Consider the following 18614-nt stretch of genomic DNA (forward strand, 5'->3'; position numbering starts at 1 on the left):
CTACTCCTACAACATAAGCAGACTCAGCTATAATATTTTTACATCATGAGTAAAATCCTGGAATACATTAATTACCGCTAATAATTCATTTTGTTGTACTGACCCAAAAGAAGATTCTTGTCCCCAAAATTAATCTTTGGTCCAATAAGCCATCTTGGTGTTAGAGCCATCTGTAAACACAGTAAAGGCTGATGGTAATGGATCAACAGAAATTAGTGTATTTATCAAATTTTTTTTTGTTTTTTAAAGCAATCCCACAATTTACTATGGGGAGGATGAAATTCAATATTTCCAGTGTAAGAAATCATGGCTAATTGAAAAACCTCAGACATCTGCATTAAATATTCCCCTTTATCTTTGCATAATGGGAAAACAATAGCAGCACAATCATATCCCCACAGAGTAGCAGGTCTTTGTATGCCTTGCTGAATAATTAAAGAAATTTGTTCCTCATTATTTGTTAATGTTTGGTTAAAGTTTTATTTAATATAAACCCATTCTAAAGGCAACTCATCCTGAGCGAAAGCGCCTGTATGATATTCAAGAGTATTTAAACATATAATTTAATAACTCTATCTGGATCAATACGTGCCAAATATGCATCTTTCCATTTTCAGAAAAGATACCCTTGCATGCCTTCATATAAGCATTAATATCCCCAGCCTCCTTTATAGGTAATAATGCTCTCCTGTACTCTTCATTAGCATTTTCAAAAGCAAGCATTTGCAGCAGTTGTCCTCCAGCTTCCTCTCCTACCATTGTTCTTTCCAATGTTAATTTTAATATACATAAAAACTTAATATATGGTTCATAGAAAGCTACTACCTTTTTCAACCAACCAGTATCATCCTTTATAATAAGTCGGTTGGGCCACACCTTGAATCGATGCTGGCCTAATTATAGGAAAAGAAAAGGCAGGTGAATTCGTCATTATCATCGTGTGAATCTAATGGTCAACATGCCATCCTCGGGAAACGACTTAGAAAAACCTGCTTCAGGCAATGGTGCAGAGGGCAAAACTTTTACTTTCGTTTTGTCTTAATGAAGCTGTAGCTTCTTGTTCTCTATTCGTTATTACCCTGTCTGCATTCATGGCCTTGAACACAGTAAAAATTACAGCTCAAAGAGACCAGAAATTGGAATCTTTTTGCCCTGCCTGACAGCCTTTTTCACCTTAACTTTCACTTTGACCCAGATATCAGAATCCCTGGAACCCTCGTCAGGGAACCATGGAGTTTACTCTTGCTGTCTCTAAACACTTTTCTAAACCAGACTGATAGACATGAATTCCCTGCACTCTTAAAGATGCTTAAGCATAGCGAGATGAAGAGAAGATTTATCTTGTCCCATTTCCTTGTAATAAATTGTACTTACCTTATCTGACTGTCCAGACTTACCTTCAGGGACCCTGTTCCAGTGCCATAGGTCGACGTCTAGGGTGTTGGGAGCCCTGCGTCCGGTCGCATTCCTTTCTGTGTTTCCCGATGCTCAGTGGCCATGCCACTCCAGCATGCTTTGAAGTGAACCAGTCCGCCGACACCACCACCACCACCACCACCACCACCACAACCACCACCACCACCACTACTACCACCAATTTGGTTTTGTAAATAAAGTTTTATTGACATCGCCATACTCAGCATTTACATCCTGTTCAGTGCTGCTTCTGGCTGCAGCTGCAGGGCTTAGGAGCCACAGAGCCCTTTAGGCTCCCAGAGCTGAGAGCATTGACCTTTGCCTTGTTTGTGAAAGAGGTGACTGACCCCTGTGCTCGAGGTGGCCTTTCCGTGCCCTTTAACCCATAGCATAGGTCTCTGTGCCATCCTCTCCCTTTGCTGTGGTGTGCACTTCCTCGTACATTTCCATTAGCTCTTGACATTTCCAGAGCATTGGGTCTTGCAAATTGAATTTGCATGGCACCAGGAATAGACCTGATAGCAGGGTGTGGGACACTCCCTATGGGGAACCCTGCCCAGGGGCATAAGCTTACTTTTCCAGTCAACTCCCTGAACAGTGAGCCTTTGTGGGACAAGGTACTTCACGACATGACTTGACCTCTCTGCAGTGCACCCAATCCCTGCTTGGCTCAGATGTCCCCCAGAGAGGTTGTGTGAGTGTCCCGAGTAGAGGCAGCACTCTGTGTGGTGGCATTGACATGGCATCCAGGAAAGTCAAAACCAGAGGGACATGTCGGGCAGTTGGAAGCAGATGTCTGCGTCCATGGAGAGAAGGATGGACTAGACACTCCTACAGGGGGTGAGCTGAGAACCACTTCCTTGGCTTTTTCACAGCCCTGTAGGCTGCATGCTATGCTGTGTACCAATGCTGTGCTGAAGCCCCAGGCTTTGAGGCTCCCACAGCTGCTGTGTCCTGGGGCCAGGGTAGGATTAAGCAGACTTCAGCAGGAGAAAGGTGAAAACCCTCGTTGCAGGGTGGGGATGGCACAGTCATAACACTCCTGCACATGAGGCCCCAGACTTAGAGCCGTATAGCACCTGTGACAAGCCAGCTCTGGTGACACTCATCTGCAATGCCAGGCCATGGGGGGTAGAGGCAGTAGGATCAGTTGTTTAATTATCCTTGGCTACACGGCAAGTTCGAGGCCAGCCTGGGCAACTTTGTCTATGAAAATAAAACAAAACTAGGTCTTGACTCTGAGCATCACTGCCTGTACCTGGCATGGTTGCCCCACCCCAGGTAAGAAACCCTTCTGTCCAGAGGCCATAACTGCAGGAGACCCCTGGCCAAGTGTCTATACAGCGCCCTGTTTGACTGGTCTGTGCTGAGGACCAACCACGCTCTCCTCAACAGGAAGGACATGGGAGAGGCTGTTTCTGTGAGGTCCCGGGCCCTGAGACGGCCAAGAATAAACCCTGTCCTTGGGAAAGCCATGGAGACTAGGAACCCAGGGGATCTCTGCAAACACCAGGGCTGGCAGGGGACTCTGATCCTCTACAGCAGCTGCTCTCAATCTGTGGGTTCCACATCAGCGCTCCTGCACACCAGACATTTACATTACAATTCCTCACAGTAACAAAGTGACACTCATGAAGTAGCTCTCCAATAAGTTTATGTTGGGATGACAACGACATGAGGAACTGAAATAAAGAGTCACAATTTTAGGAACGGTAAGAACCGCCATTCTATAGGAACCCAGGCATCTGCACTCGGTGTCTGGAAGTGTGGTAGGCTAGGCTTCACCCTCAGCGATGCCAGCATGTGGGCACCAAGCCTAGGTTCCACCCCAATGCTTACTGGATATGTGCAGGCCTGGTTCCATCAAGAAGTAATAAAGGAACCCTTGGTAAAAAACACTGGGTACCAAACAGGTCAGGAAAACACACCCCCTCTGCTGCAACTCCTCTCAGGAGGGCTAATCTTTCCAGGAGGCCCCGGCTATAACCAAACGTTGTCTCCCAGTGCTTGCCCATTGGTGTCATGGCCATATTCAGATTTGAGGACTTTGAACAGAATAGCTTCCAGCAGATTTGCATCAATGAATCCAACAAGCAGTTGCAGTCCTACTTCACCCAGCACATCTTCAAGCTGAGGCAGGTGAGAGTGGACACCTATTCCCCAGGCAGCCCGGCCATCACCCTGAATGTCAGCGATGTCCCTCAGTATCAGCAGGATGGGGCCTGGGCACCATAGGTTCCCCAGGACCTAAAGCTATGTCCTTGAACTAAGTGCCATGCTCAGCCCTTCCAGCCTCTTTCAACCCTTCTGGATGCTCAACTGCTCCTGCAGCAAGGCATCAGTGTGCACATTCTGTTATGTCATTTGTGTGTGTCTACAGGTGGTCAGAGCCTGTCCCCTCTGTTTCTTTCCTTTTGCTATATTTGCCTTTCTGAGGAGGCAGCACCCACAGGTATGGGAGGCAGCCACATGCATATTCTGCAGCCATGTCTCACTCCTCTGAGCCTCAGTCACACTTACACACCTACCCTCCAACCTCCCCACTCCATGTCACCCCTGGAGCTCTGTAGACCTTCCTGCTTTCTGTCTTTATATAACTGGTGACACTGCAGCCCTCAGTAGTGTCATACAGTGTTAGTTTGTCTTTGCACTGCCTGGAGGTCTGACTTAGGAGAATGGCTACCATTCTCATTCCTGTTCAAGGGTCAGAATCTGAATCCTATGTAAGGCTGAATAATATTCCAGCACATGGCTGTGCCATGTTGAATTTACACAGTCACCTATGGATCTTATATTTTGGCTTGTAAACACACACATATAAGACTCAAGTGACACCCAAGTGGAGAATTGCTGGAGTCCTCCATGGCTTTCTGAACCGTCTGAGAGACCATCCTGTCCACAGTGTATAGGGCACCATCTACTCATAGCTCACACAGCATGAGAAGATTAGGGAGGGTTAACCTGGCTTCTCTGTCTCCTACTTTCTGCCACACTAGCCCTAGCATCTTTCTGTATTGCAGTGAATGTTTAGAACCCAGGAGGATTCCAGCTTCCTTGCTCAAATATAGCAAGTTCCTCCTTGCCTGCTTTGAGACTGAGTCTCATGCAGCCCAGGCTGGCTTTGATCTCACCATTAGTTACGATGGCCATGAACTCCTGGTTCTCATGCCTCAGACGTCTCTGAGTGCTGGGTGACAGGTATGCACCACTCTTAAGTCCTGCCACTGGGACAAGAGTGAGCAGAGCCAGCTCTGAAGCACACACTTTGCTGGTGTCACTGATGACTGACTTATGATCCTTTCTTCCTTGCCCATGGCCCTTCTCCTTGGTGCATGCCATCCTTCCTCCCTGTGACTCATGGGGGACACCAAGCCTGAGGATGTCAGGAAGAAGTTTACTTACTTCACTGGGTTGGAGGCTGTTAGGTTCCTGTGTCAGTAGGTGAGATTCAAGCTAGAAGGTTTGTGGCATGAGAAACGGGAACAGAACTGGAATGGCAGGAACAATCGTCGCCTGGCTCTGAGAAGACCAGGTGGGCAGAAACTCATCGTTGGGCAGGTAGTGAGCTCAAGACCAGGCTGGGCATTGCTCAGCACATGTGAACAGGTGTGCTTACATGGACATGTGTTTCCCCCACATGGTCACCACTTATCCAGGCACGGTGAATACTCCAAGGAGCTTTTATGTTTTAACATTGTGTGTGTTTGTGTGTCCATACATACATATACACACATACATTCGTACATATACACGAATACACGTACATGAAAACACATGCATATACATGACTATACACATTCATGCTCACACACAGGTACATACACACCTACATGCATACACACATACACACACACATACACACACATACACACATACACACATACATGCATACACACATACACATATACATACACACATATACACACATACAATACATATACACACATACAAATACACCTATACACACACATAGACAGACATATACACACATATACATATACACGTATACACATACATGCATACTCACATTCATATCCACACATACATACAGACATATACATATATACTCACATACATGTAAGCACATGAGTGGAAGCCAGAGGACAGCTTGGCCCTTAGTTCTCTCCCTTTTACCACGTGGGTCCTGGGGATTGAGTCAAGCTCATCAGACTTGACAGCAAGCCCCTTTAACTGTAGAGCCCTCTTGTTGGCTGCCAGTCACCTCTTTCCACAAATTCTATCCATGGTGGAATGTTTACAGTTGTTATTCTCATGATTCCTTCAGCAATAGCGCAGACATCATTTACACTGCATTAGGAGTTATAATTCATGTAGATGTCAGGAGAGCTGGAGGCGTGGATCAAGAAGAGAGCCCACTTTCAATGTCATTATGTGGTATTGCCTTAGGCCCTTTTATACACTCCCCTGGCTTTGTCTGAGTATATGTTTGAGGTCTCTCTATGACTGTGCAAAGAAGTAAGAGCTAGGGCTGGGCCACAAAATAGGAAAGTACTTGTTCATCCAAAAACAAAAACAAAAAACAAACAAACAAACAAACAAAAATAGCTCTAGGGTTAAATATTGGTGCTAGTACTGAACTACACAGCCAGAAGGTATTTTTCTAAGTAAATAACGCAATATTGGGGATGACAATATGATCAAATATCCTACAACATAAGTTTGCAATGTTACCTACATTTTATAAATCAAGTCTGACCACCGTTTTGGTCGTTTCCAATCATGTCTGAGTGCATCATCACGGGAATCCCAAGGAAAATCAGAAATGGGTTCTTGAAGCTGTTGCACAGGGCCAGTATAGACCTAAATACCACAGAGGAAACCTTGATTCTTATCACAAGGGATCATTCACCATCCCTCTTGTCACATAACTTATGACAAGACGTCACCTTTCCTAAACTTAGCCTTTTTCCCAAGTGCTGCAGAAGGGAAGATCTGATGTCAAGGGGTCTGGATTCAAACCACAGGACACAGAATTCATTTAAATAGGTGTAGTTCATTGAATGCACACACCAATACAGTTCAACCAGAGCAACAGCTCACAACTGTGTACTGGACATTGCTAGGCCCCGCTCATTGCAAAATCCACATGGGCTCATGCACAAGTGTTGCAAATGCTTCGGTCTATGGGCCCTGACTGAGGCCATTTTACACATAATTGTTCCAATTTTCCTTGAATCTATTGGGTCCTATGTGAAGAATACACTTGGGGAACTTGTTAAGATTAACAAACCTCATAACATACAGAACATAACAGGGTATGTGACCAGCACCACACAGTTCAACGTCAGAGTTTTTTGTTCTTTGTTAGTGTTTTTCTTGGCATCCATGATGTGGAGAAGTATTACAGAACAATAGGAAAGAGCTGGCTGCTGTGTAACAAATTTACTGCTATTAAGGTAGGTATGGGGGCAAGACCTCAGCAGTAGCCCTTAAGATGGGAAGAAGTTTCCTCAGAAAATTGGACATTGAACTGCCTGAGGATCCAGCTATACCTCTCTTGGGCATATAACCAAAAGATGCCTCAACATATAAAAGAGACACGTGCTCCACTATGTTCATCGCAGCCTTATTTATAATAGCCAGAAACTGGAAAGAACCCAGATGCCCTTCAACAGAGGAATGGATACAGAAAATGTGGTACATCTACACAATGGAATATTACTCAGCTATCAAAAACAACGAGCTTATGAAATTCGTAGGCAAATGGTTGGAACTGGAAAATATCATCCTGAGTGAGCTAACCCAATCACAGAAAGACATACATGGTATGCACTCATTGATAAGTGGCTATTAGCCCAAATGCTTGAATTACCCTAGATCCCTAGAACAAACGAAACTCAAGACGGATGATCAAAATGTGAATGCTTCACTCCTTCTTTAAATGAGGAAAAAGAATACCCTTGGCAGGGAAGGGAGAGGCAAAGATTAAAACAGAGACTGAAGGAACACCCATTCAGAGCCTGCCCCACATGTGGCCCATACACATAGAGCCACCCAATTAGACAAGATGGATGAAGCAAAGAAGTGCAGACCGACAGGAGCTGGATGTAGATTGCTCCTGAGAGACACAGCCAGAATACAGCAAATACAGAGGCGAATGCCAACAGCAAACCACTGAACTGAGAATAGGACCCCCGTTGAAGGAATCAGAGAAAGAACTGGAAGAGTTTGAAGGGGCTCGAGACCCCATATGTACAACAATGCCAAGCAACCAGAGCTTCCAGGGACTAAGCCACTACCTAAAGACTATACATGGACTGACCCTGGACTCTGACCTCATAGGTAGCAATGAATATCCTAGTAAGAGCACCAGTGGAAGGGGAAGCCCTGGGTCCTGCTAAGACTGAACCCCCAGTGAACTAGACTGTTGGGGGGGAGGGCGGCAATGGGGGGAGGGTTGGGAGGGGAACACCCATAAGGAAGGGGAGGGGGGAGGGGGATGTTTGCCGGGAAACCGGGAAAGGGAATAACACTTGAAATGTATATAAGAAGTACTCAAGTTAATAAAAAAAATAATAAAAAAATAAAAAAAAGACGGGAAGGAGATGATGTGTTTGATAACTGAAAGGAGCTGCCTCAGCTGTGTTTCTCTGCCTGCTCAGTGCCCATTCAACATCACTCTGTCCCTGAAGAGGAACTCAAGGTCTGCCCCCTGCTGCCTGTGAGCCAGGAAGAGGCACAGAAAGGCAAGGCCACAGCACTGGTTTCCAATTCCTCAGTAATGCTGGATTTCCAATAATGTACTTGTATACACAAATACAGTGTGGTAAGTTGCAATAGATACTAATCATTTCTCACATAGGGCAGCAGTTGATTGACTACAACCAATTCTATTAAAAAAAAGAAACCTGGCTCTTGTAGAAATATACAAAGAAATATCTAGGATGGTGGGGGATGAATTCTGCCATGGACTGAACTCGTGGAAGTGGGGTTGGGAGAAAGATGCTGGTTAAGTAGCCCACCAGGTTCACATTGTGTCAACTTGATTTAATCTAAGGACAAAGAAGTGGAGTATCTCTGATGGCTTTCTTCTAGTCCCTTTAAAGCATCACTGGGGTTTGAACTCAGAACTTCACACTTCTTGATGGGGCAACTACACTCAAGGAAGCTTAAGATTTCCATAGGCACAGTATTATGCTACATATACAGAGTAGATAATACTAAGATGTTCAGATGGTGATGTCCATTTGTATGCACTCTTAATGTGGACCTAAAAAAAGAGAGATCAAGGTCCTTAAAATAGAAAGATCAGTTCCAGTTGTTTTCTACCATTCCAAACAGAACGACTGGTAGGGAGAGAATGGTAAATAATCGAGAATTCGTAGATGATGCTTTGAATGAAGTGTGGATTTCTGTGCTGGTTTAAAACAGGGTCTCAAGTATCACATGTTGCCCTCTACCTGGCTGGCCAGGATCACTTTGAGCTCAGATAAACCTCCTTTCACTTTGCAATAAATAGGCTTATAAGAGTGGCCTCCAAGGACTGTGCGGACAGCATTAGCCTTTCACAGTTGAGGTGTGTAACCCACAACTATAGTTTTAGCCATGTTTTTCCATGTCTACCAGCTATTTCAGATTGTTGCTGTTATATGCCTGACAATCAACGATGCAGAAAAATAACCTGATAGAGAGCAAGGACATGGTGATCACATCTTTGCCTCTTCCGTACGTTCTGGATGAGGTTTGTTAAAATTCCAATTTTGCAAAAATCTTTAAATAGGGCCCATCACATTAAGGGTCACTATGCACTGTTCTATCTAAAATGGCCTAATCAGAACTGACTCCCATATAACACTTCCTGCACTCCTCATATGAGAAGCTTGAGCTTTTAGTTTTGACTTTTTCTTTTCTCATTCTTTCTTATTTTTTGCTATGTAAGTTGAGACAAAGATAGTTAAGGCCATGAATTTGCCCCCAAAATTTGAACTACAGATGTGATCAATCAGTGTTAGTGGGTGCATTCTATAAAGTATTCATTTTTTACTATGATAGATGCTTTTGTGTTTGGTGGGGTGGCCATTTCCCAGTGTACAGGTGCTGGGACCTTGCTCTATTCACTTAATGATGTTTATAGCCTCATTTTGGACGTTTCTGTGCCACCCTCTATATCTCTTGTGTATTTTATTTTTCTGATAAAAGCTCATGGTATATCTTACTCAGGCCTGTGAGCAGTGCTCCTTTGGCGACATTGGTGCAAAGAGCAGAACCCCACAAGCAGCATGAGGTTCCCTTCACTGGTGTCTCCAATATTGCATTTTCCTCTGCCAACTGGTCTCCACACTTTTCCTAGCACCATAAAGACTTCAACTCTTTCTCCTAAGGAATTTTCTGGCAATTGTCGACTGCTAAGCACACGACTTCATGAGTGTTCCCCTAATACACACGCATGTTGTAACCTACCATGTAGACTATTTCTTGATGTGATATAAAGCACCTGTACAGAATGAGACAGGAGAACTTTTGACTGCATATTCAAGCGGGTATGAAATCTCAGGAAGTTTTAATGGCTAACATTGGTGAATGTGGACAATTTGAGTTAGTGAGACATTTTTTGGGCAAGATTTGACAGGAAACATTCATTTAGATGTATAGGAATTACTAAGGTTTTTTATAATCAAGCCTTGAGGAAAATTTGGCTTTGGAAGCAGGAGATGCTCAGTGGCTCTGCCCCAGGAAAGTCTCCTGGAAAGGGCACCTCAGCTTATGCTCAGTACAGGGAGAACATTAGCAGGAAGGCAAAGTCTGCTCCCCATGACATCTGCTGTCCCTTCTTGGACATTCTATTGTCTCCTAGAGAGTTCTGGCATCCTCTGTGATGTCACCAGACATCAGTGACAACCAGTGCCCTAGTTTCTCTCAGTCTGAGTCTGGCAGTTACAAGCTAAGACATGTTTTCCCGTCTTCGCAAGCGTTTTGGGAGGGGGAACGTCGATTCTGGAGAGACTAGAGTGAAGGAGTCTGGCCTTTCGTCTCAAAGTAATGATGGACAAAGACAGCACTTCTGGGGAATGTGGAGTAAGTTCTGGGCAGTGTATTTTGAGCTTCCTGCCAGGGTGGCTGCAGGCTTAAGCTGACCTTTCTAGCAATGGGCCACAACAACTGGAGCATCTGAAAAGGAATTGAATTTCCATGAACATCACAATTCCTGAAAGTCAAGGATTTCAGAACTTTAGTTTCCCCATCCCCACTGGGAGGATATGGTAAGGCCAATGCTATTATACTGTGAACTTCTGGTCTTTACTTTTCAGTTCATTTGTTATGTTACATTGATATAATAACACCATCAGGAGTCATGGAGGGTCCACCTTTTCTGAGTTTAGACAGGGCAGCAATGTATATCACTATCATTGCTTCTTTAAATACAGTGGATATCTGACAGTAAGAACAGGGAGAGATTGTGCTCCAGGCAATAACCTTATGTTCTTAGACCTTCTCTGATTTCTTCTAACTGGCATGGTCATCGTTTGCTTTATATATTAGAGGTTGTATGTTACAAAAATTTTTCTACATACCAAAACTATTTAGAACGTGTAGACCAAGATTCAGCCTGTAACCTATTCGCACTTCTGGGGCATTTGGTATTTCACATAGGGACACTGATAAGTCTGTTGAACATATCCTCCCTGGAAATGCCTTTTAAATCCAAAGTTGTTGGCTTAGAGTATCAGGGTAGGACATCTGAGTGTCTACAATCACTCAAGTTTTGTGGATGGTGAATTTATCATCTGAGTTCTGAAGCCACAGGAGTGAGGGTCCTGAAACCAAGCTGTACCCTGTTCAGCTGACAATAATCCTGGAGAAGCCATCTCCATGGTACATGTAAGCACGTGATGTCCGGAATAGGGAACACCTGGCTGCTTACATCTCTTGGTCTCTATAGAGTAGTGGGAGAACTGAGATCCCCTGAGGAGGCCTCTTAAGCATAGACCAATTGCCTAGCAGTGACACTGGGTTCCTGGCTTGTTCTCCTGTTTAGGCTTCACTGAGGTCTATGAACACTCTATGCATTCTCCCCATGCAGGTTAACTTGTGTTCTTCTACCTACAGACGCTGGGAGAGAAACATCATCCCCTGGCACTGATCTAAGCAAGAATCAGGCCATGAAGGAAAAGGAGAGGCTGATTAAAGAGCTGCAGCTCATTACCGAGGAGAGAAATGACCTGAGAGATCGCCTGAGGTTTCTGACAGAGAGATCTATGAAGCACAGGTATGAATCGCTCCAAATGCTCTTGTTTCATTCCTGGGTCTGCAAGGTCACCTTTTTCTTATCCTGTTAAGGTTTTGGGTTCTAGAAAGCTTTGCCTCCCTAACCACCCTGTGCTAAACCTCACCTCCCATATAGTGGAGATTCAGAACCTGACCCTTCCTGAGGAGCAAGATGGAAAATGAACTCATCTGCTTCCATTTATTTAAAAGCAGAACTTGTGGTCTGAATGAAGAATTCAGGGATAAATTCAGGGAGAGTGAGTTCCCAGTGTGCATTTGCAAAGCCCTTGACAGCTGGTGGCTATGCAAGATTGTAATTGCAGTGAGTTTATGGTGAGTCTCTGTACTTGCTAGGCAGGGGACTGAGTGCTGGAAGATCCAGGCAGCAGCCTGGGGTAATATAGGACCCACCCTGAGTTCATATATTCCTAAATGCCGATGTTCATTGTATTCTATTTTGGGGCCAGGCCACACTTCAGGCCAAATCCATATTATGAAGACCTGGAGAGAATGGAGGAGGCGGTCATGTCAATTCTGCACAACTTAGAGATGGAGAACACTGAGGTCCATGAGAACAACCATAAGCTGAAGAAGGAGATTACCTTCTCTAGGTAAGTCCTGGTCAGAAAGGCTATCACTTGTGGAATGGCCATTTCTGACTTTCTTTGTTCTGTATTGGACGGTCTTCAGCTCTGGTTCTATCTCTGGTGCTTTTTACCCATCAGTGTTCCAGGGTCATTAGGACTCAGTTTTCAGTTCCATAAAAGACTGTTCCTCATCCCAGGATTGTCTAGGCATCTTCAGAAGACTCTAGAGAGAACAGTACTGATTGAAGTCAGCAGAAGGTTATTAGGCTGCCCTGGACCTATGGTGTCACACCAGGTTTTACAAAACTCAGTGCGTGGACCACATGGTTAACATGACCTTCTCTTGGTTCTACTGACCTCCTTTGAGGGTGTTGGCCCACTACTAATTGATGTTGGCCCCATGCATTGGGCTTTCATGGATAGTTGTAGATCCATGTTCTTTCTCAGAGGTGTGGACACTAATTGGTGTCAGGCCAAGCAAACAATTTATTCTTCCCCGAATTAACTCTTTATGGTTTGTGCAGCAGCCTTATATGTATCAAGATGCATTTTATTAAGTCTTCATGGGTATCTGGGACCTGGTATAGTTAGTGGGACTTGGGAGTAGGAATGGGAGAAAGGGCCAGCATGATCTTACTATGCAGACTGTATTTCCAGAAACCTGCTCAGCCAGCTCCTGATGGAGAACACATGTAGGAAGAAGTTGGTCCCACTGAAGCAGGAGAACAAGGAGGTACATCTTGATTGTGCACTGAACCAGAAATATTTGGTTGACTTCAACAAGAAAGATAAAGACCATCAACGGACAGAACCAGCATTATCAGGTAGGGACGAGCAGATGTGTTAGCTTAACAATATCTGATAAAATTTGCCAATTTGATACATCTTTGCTTCTCTTACCACCTTTCTAATTTACACTCACAACCAGCCAACCACCTCATGTAATGGAATTGTTCATTGCTCTGCCTATGCACAAGTATTCTAGGAAGTTAACCACTTTTCAGAAACTGAATTATTGTGCAAGCATATTTTGCTCCTGTTTTTGAAGCTGCAGTCTAGAAATGGTGACAGATGAATAACATATCTCATTATTGCATATCCATGTGATAGATTGTATCCTATGTAGAGTTTTGAACAATTTCTTGGTTCTTGAACAATTGACACTCTGTGGTCATGTGACCTCTTGTGTAGGAAGCACTTTGTGATAAGAACCAAGTGCAAATGTCAAATTAGTACTTGTCATTGGCTTTAACCTTGGTGACATATGGACATCTCCTTTCTTCCTGCAACCCGATGAGGTCTCTTGCCATTGCCCTGTTCTTGGTTTGCACTGGTATAAGTCTGGGTCCCCTATTGGCAGCCCACATTACTGTGAGGCTTGCTGGAGATTTTGCCCTGCCTGCAGAGTAGGCAACAATGATATCAGTTAAAAGGTCCATGTCGACCGTCCAATAGAACTGAGGTGGTAGAAGGCAGCATTCTGACAGCTGGCTTGCATTTCCCCACCAAATCAGTGTCTGAAAAACTGCCTTCCTCTCCCAGGTCTCAGAAAGTGCAAGAGAGCTGGAATTGGACACACACCAGTAAGAGAGCTTCCTGAAGAATAAGTTGCTTTCTCAGGAGTCCCTGATGACCAACATCCTGAATGGTAACATTTTTTGGATGAGTATTCATCCTCTGCGTTAATTTGTCATTTCTTAGAGACCCTAAATTTATATAACACTAAGCCAGCCTGACTGATTGAGGTCTTACTCACTTTCTTCTTCAGAAAACACACTTGAGAGACAACTTGGGGGACCGCCTTTCATTATGTGTGCTAGAGGAGAAACAGCAATACGTCTGTGCTTCTAAATATTCGTTAAGAATATGCTTTTAGAAATATTTTTGTTATGATTTTAATTGAAGTTTTCTTTTTGTTGTTTCATATTTATATGTTCTTGTTACTATTTTTACTTTAAAATATTTTTAAATATTTTTATTCATTTTAATCCTGTTTTGTTGTAAAAATGTATTTGTTATGAATAAAAATTGAATTCTATCTCTTGACTCTTAAGACCATCTTTCTTACTCAAGGGTTCTGTCCCTTCCTGTGGACCTAGAACTGAAAGCTACAGATGGATCTCTGCATGTTCCATGGAGCCTGGGCTAATAAGTGAATTCAAAGTCACCAAGGTGTACCCAGTGTGACAGTGTCTTTTGTGTGGATAATGTGGCTGTTTCTCGGACACACACTTTATGATGTAATCACTGACATGCTTTACCCAAATGTTAGGGTCCTTGTGGTTCTTCTGAGAGAGCAGCAGATGCTCTACCCTGTGAGTCATCACCACAGCTCCTGCAGGTGGCTTTTGTTATTCCACAGGAGGTGCTGTATTAGGTGGACAAGATCACCTATGATTAAATAGAGAGATCTCAGGAGATGTGTATTCACAGGGAACTTACTGAGCCGACATGCTCAATGTGTTAGCTTGCCAGGCATCCCTACAGAGCTCTGGTGTTCCCACTCCTCATTGTGGGTCAGGATCATCCTCCAGCACCACTTACTTTTCATATTAGAGCAGATCTTTCACCTGTTATCAATGATGACCATATGTATTATGCACATCTGATAAAATACAGAATAGAAACTAGATCCTGTAAGCCAGCTTGGCATATTGTGTTCTATTGATAGCAAGAAACGTATCTTAATCTAAGCAGTTTAGGGAGAAACCTCAAGAGCATACATAGTGAATGCTTCCTATAGCTGTGAACACAGGTTTCTTTTGGAGAGCAGGCCTGTGCAGGCCCAGAACCTAGGTTGGGCAGTTCAAGCTACCCTTTTTCCATGGCCAAACTGGGATCATATTGAGAATATATTTTTTCCAGGTGACTGATTTCCAATTTATGGAATTGAACTAACTTACTGAGAGTGGAGGTGACTCACAGAGTTAAAGTACAGAAGGAGCAATCCAGAATGTCCACAAAAACTTGCTGTCACCCCAGGGCTTTAAAAGCTCAGCAGCTAGAGAAGCAATGTAGTATTTGGTTATTCTCATGCTTAGGTCTAGTCATTCATTATAAGCTGAACATGACACAAAAAGAATCATCTGTGTCAATATAGAAGCTAGTTGTAACTAGATTCACCCCACACTAACACATCACTACCGTATTTGAGGTTCTCAGTTACTATCTAAGAACCTGGAAGAGGCCTGGGTCTTGCTACACATACTCATGATTTATGTCTTCATGACACTGTGTGCTTTGTTCTGTTGATGCTACCATTGGCATACAACACCTTAGATACTTTGTGCTGACATCTGTGACCTTAGACAATAGTTCATGTCATGCCTAACCTGAATAAACTGTCCTTAGAGTACAATGTGGTATGAGGGGCCTTCTTTTCCTATGAGATAGCAAAACATTTCCAGTCTTCAGTCAAGTCTGTCAGGCATTGTCCAGTGCCTGTCTTGAGATGTCCACCTTTTCAGCTGAGAGTCTTCATCCAGGCTGCTCTGTAATTCTGTAGAAGATTAATAGGTCCCAGCCCTAGGATTTAATTCAGTGTGACTGCACTTGCCGAACATGCTCAAAGCCCTGTGATCCCCCCTAGCCCTCTGTGCTTTAGAGAAAAAAAAATAAAGAACGACATTGCACTTGAAATTTCTCCCCCAACAAAAGGAGAGCCTGCATAGGGCCTTTAAGTAACTCTAAGCCCCAGCTTCCCCACAGCTCCCTCCATTGATTCAATTATTGATCTGTTTTCATTATAGCTCACTTTATTTTTGGTGTGCAAAGAATATGCACCATGTCAGTAAAGTGTGTGTGTGTGTGTGTGTGTGTGTGTGTGTGTGTGTGTGTGTTTGTATGGGGAAGGGTCCATAGTAGAAACTGTCCAGCTGCATGCAGACTCATGTTACTACTGCCCCATGGCACCTTGCAGGGAGCACTGAAATGGTGGCTACTTTAATACAACCTAAACCGGGTGTGCATGGTTTGCAGTGAGATTGTGATGTCATCCCCACTGGAGAGAGCAGCAAAAGCTTCATTTATTACATGCTAATTTTACCAAGGTGAGGCAAAGCCTCATCTTATAGAGTGTCTGGTAGGATTTGACAGCAGGAAATAAATTCAAGGCTCAAATCAAATCAATCAATTACAAACAAAGAGAAAAATACAAAGAGTCAAGGGAACCACGAGCTGTGTGTTGGTTTTTTGTTTGTTTGTTTGTTTGCTTGCTTGCTTTTTTTTTTTTTTTTTTGTTGAGAAGGTCCACCAGAGAGACAACCTCTTCCTCAAACAAACTATACACCAGAGAGACAATACCTAAATGACAAAATTAGAAATAAAAGGGGGATATAACAATAGACAACGAACAAATTCAACAATCCTCCCTGGTTTGAGTGCCCCGGGGAAGTTGGGAAGCCACTTTTCCCTGTCCTGTGTGACTTTCCCTGCATAGTGAGCTCTCCTGCAGGAGATGCTTTCACATGCTTCTTTAAAAGCACCTGTTCCTCAGATCTAGATCAGCTGTGAAAACAGGCTTCTTCAAGTCAGGGTGAGAGCTACCCCTCCCAGCTCAGAGCTGCAACACCATAGGATCCTCCACTCCCAATGCTGTGTGGGTCCCATGGAGAAGTCAGAGCAAAGTGCCCCTTCTGAGAAGTGACTTAGAACAGAAGGTTCAGAAGTGACAGTCAACCCCCAAGTGCTTCTTCCAGGAGAAAGCAACCAGCTCTTCTTATGAAACAGTGTAGGCTCCCACATGGACCAGGTCTGTGACTGGGAAAGATTTTCTGGAGCTTAGTTGCCCTGTCACAATGGGGCTACATTCTTGATCCATGCTCATTCCTACAACAAAAGGTCCTCCCCCTCCCTCCCAGGCCTTCAGTTGAACCGAGGTCCTTCCAGGACCAACAGACCTGAGAGAACAGAGTGCATCTCAGGGGAGAGAAGAGGCCCGAATAATTTTAAATGGGAGAAAAACCCCATATCCGCCATCTAACAACGTTAGGGTTTGTGCATATGTGGACTTCAGAACCTTAAGGTCAGATTTTCTGATAACAGCTGCTGGTGAAGATGAAGTCTGCTGTGGGTGGGGTTGTCCCAGGCAGGGAGGGGATCTGACTCTGCAGGCCTGGCCAGCTTCTTCATTCTCCTGAAACTAAGTGTTGGTCAGCTGTAAATCTGAAGTGAGAGTTGGTTTTTGTCAACTCAAATGGATGAATTTCAAGTCTCACGCATTATGTGAGACACACATTTACCCACAGGGGATTTGAACTCACTTCTATAGAAGTGACTGGGGCGAACAGAGGGAAAGCATTCTCACCTTTAGCATTCTGTCTGTATCAGAGACGATGGGGACTGGCTTCCTGGACAGACATGTCCAAGCAGACACACCGTGTAATGGGGGAAAACTGAGGTAAGAAATGTCCTGGGGACAGTGATTTCAGATTGTGCCTTCAGCCAAAAATCTCTGTTGCCATTAAGTCAAGCAGCCTTGGGCCTCCTAAACTTGTCACTATGTCAGGATGTCTCTGCTCTCACACCTGCATCAGGTCCTCCTCAGATGAAGGCTTCTCAAAAAAAAAATTATATATATATATATATATATATATATATATATATATATATATATAGCAATGTTTCTAAACCTGTGGGGTGAAACCACTCACAAATTTATATCAGATATTATAATTTATAAGAGTAGCAATATTTGTTATGAAGTAGTAATGGAATAATTTTGTGCTGGGGGTCACCAAGCATGAAGAGCTGTATTAAAGGGTTGCATCAGTAGGAGGGATTTGAACCACTGCCATAGAAGCTGACACATGGGAGCAGACTCCTCATGTGAGTAGAGACCCATGGCAAGGGATACTGTGTCCTACCTTAGGAACCAGAGGCAGAATCTATCCCAGGAGTCTGTGGGTCACCTTGTCTTAAATTCTCCCAGGGTCAAGAATAGCATTGATCATCTCAGCAGAGTCAGCTTGCACAGCCACATCAGGCCCATGGCTTCCCTGTACAGAGAAGGATGTGGGTCTGAGTGACAGACAGTGAGACTGAGGGGACCCTGATACTCATTTGCTTTGAGCTGTGGTTTCTTCACCTGTAAAATGGACGTGTTTCTGCTGAATTGGGTTGTTGTGGAGATTAACAGAACATACAACCTGCTCAGTGTCTGCCTGGCATGGACACCTGCTGGTTAAATGGAAGCTCTCGATGGTGATGCATTTAAAAGTAGAATCTCGAGCCCCATAGTGTTAGATGTCAGGAGACATACAGGGGTTGTAAGGGTTTTGTGATTCCAAGAGAGCCTTGAATTAAAACCAAAGGATCTTGTTTTAAATTAAAAAAAATCAAGTATAAAGTGCCAATATGAAATAATCATAAACAGAAATGAGCTAA

At 43.9% G+C, this 18614-nt stretch overlaps 1 long non-coding RNA gene across 1 annotated transcript; it reads left to right on the forward strand.

The window, feature by feature from the left end:
- The first annotated feature begins 13738 nt into the window (after positions 1-13738).
- On the forward strand, positions 13739-14076 carry LOC134483480 (uncharacterized). Its single transcript, XR_010060321.1, has 2 exons — positions 13739-13878; positions 13999-14076. It is a non-coding gene; the product is annotated as an uncharacterized LOC134483480 (long non-coding RNA).
- The last annotated feature ends 4538 nt before the right edge of the window (positions 14077-18614 follow it).

The sequence above is a fragment of the Rattus norvegicus genome, chromosome 19, assembly GCF_036323735.1.
Source record: "Rattus norvegicus strain BN/NHsdMcwi chromosome 19, GRCr8, whole genome shotgun sequence".
Lineage (NCBI taxonomy): Eukaryota > Metazoa > Chordata > Mammalia > Rodentia > Muridae > Rattus > Rattus norvegicus.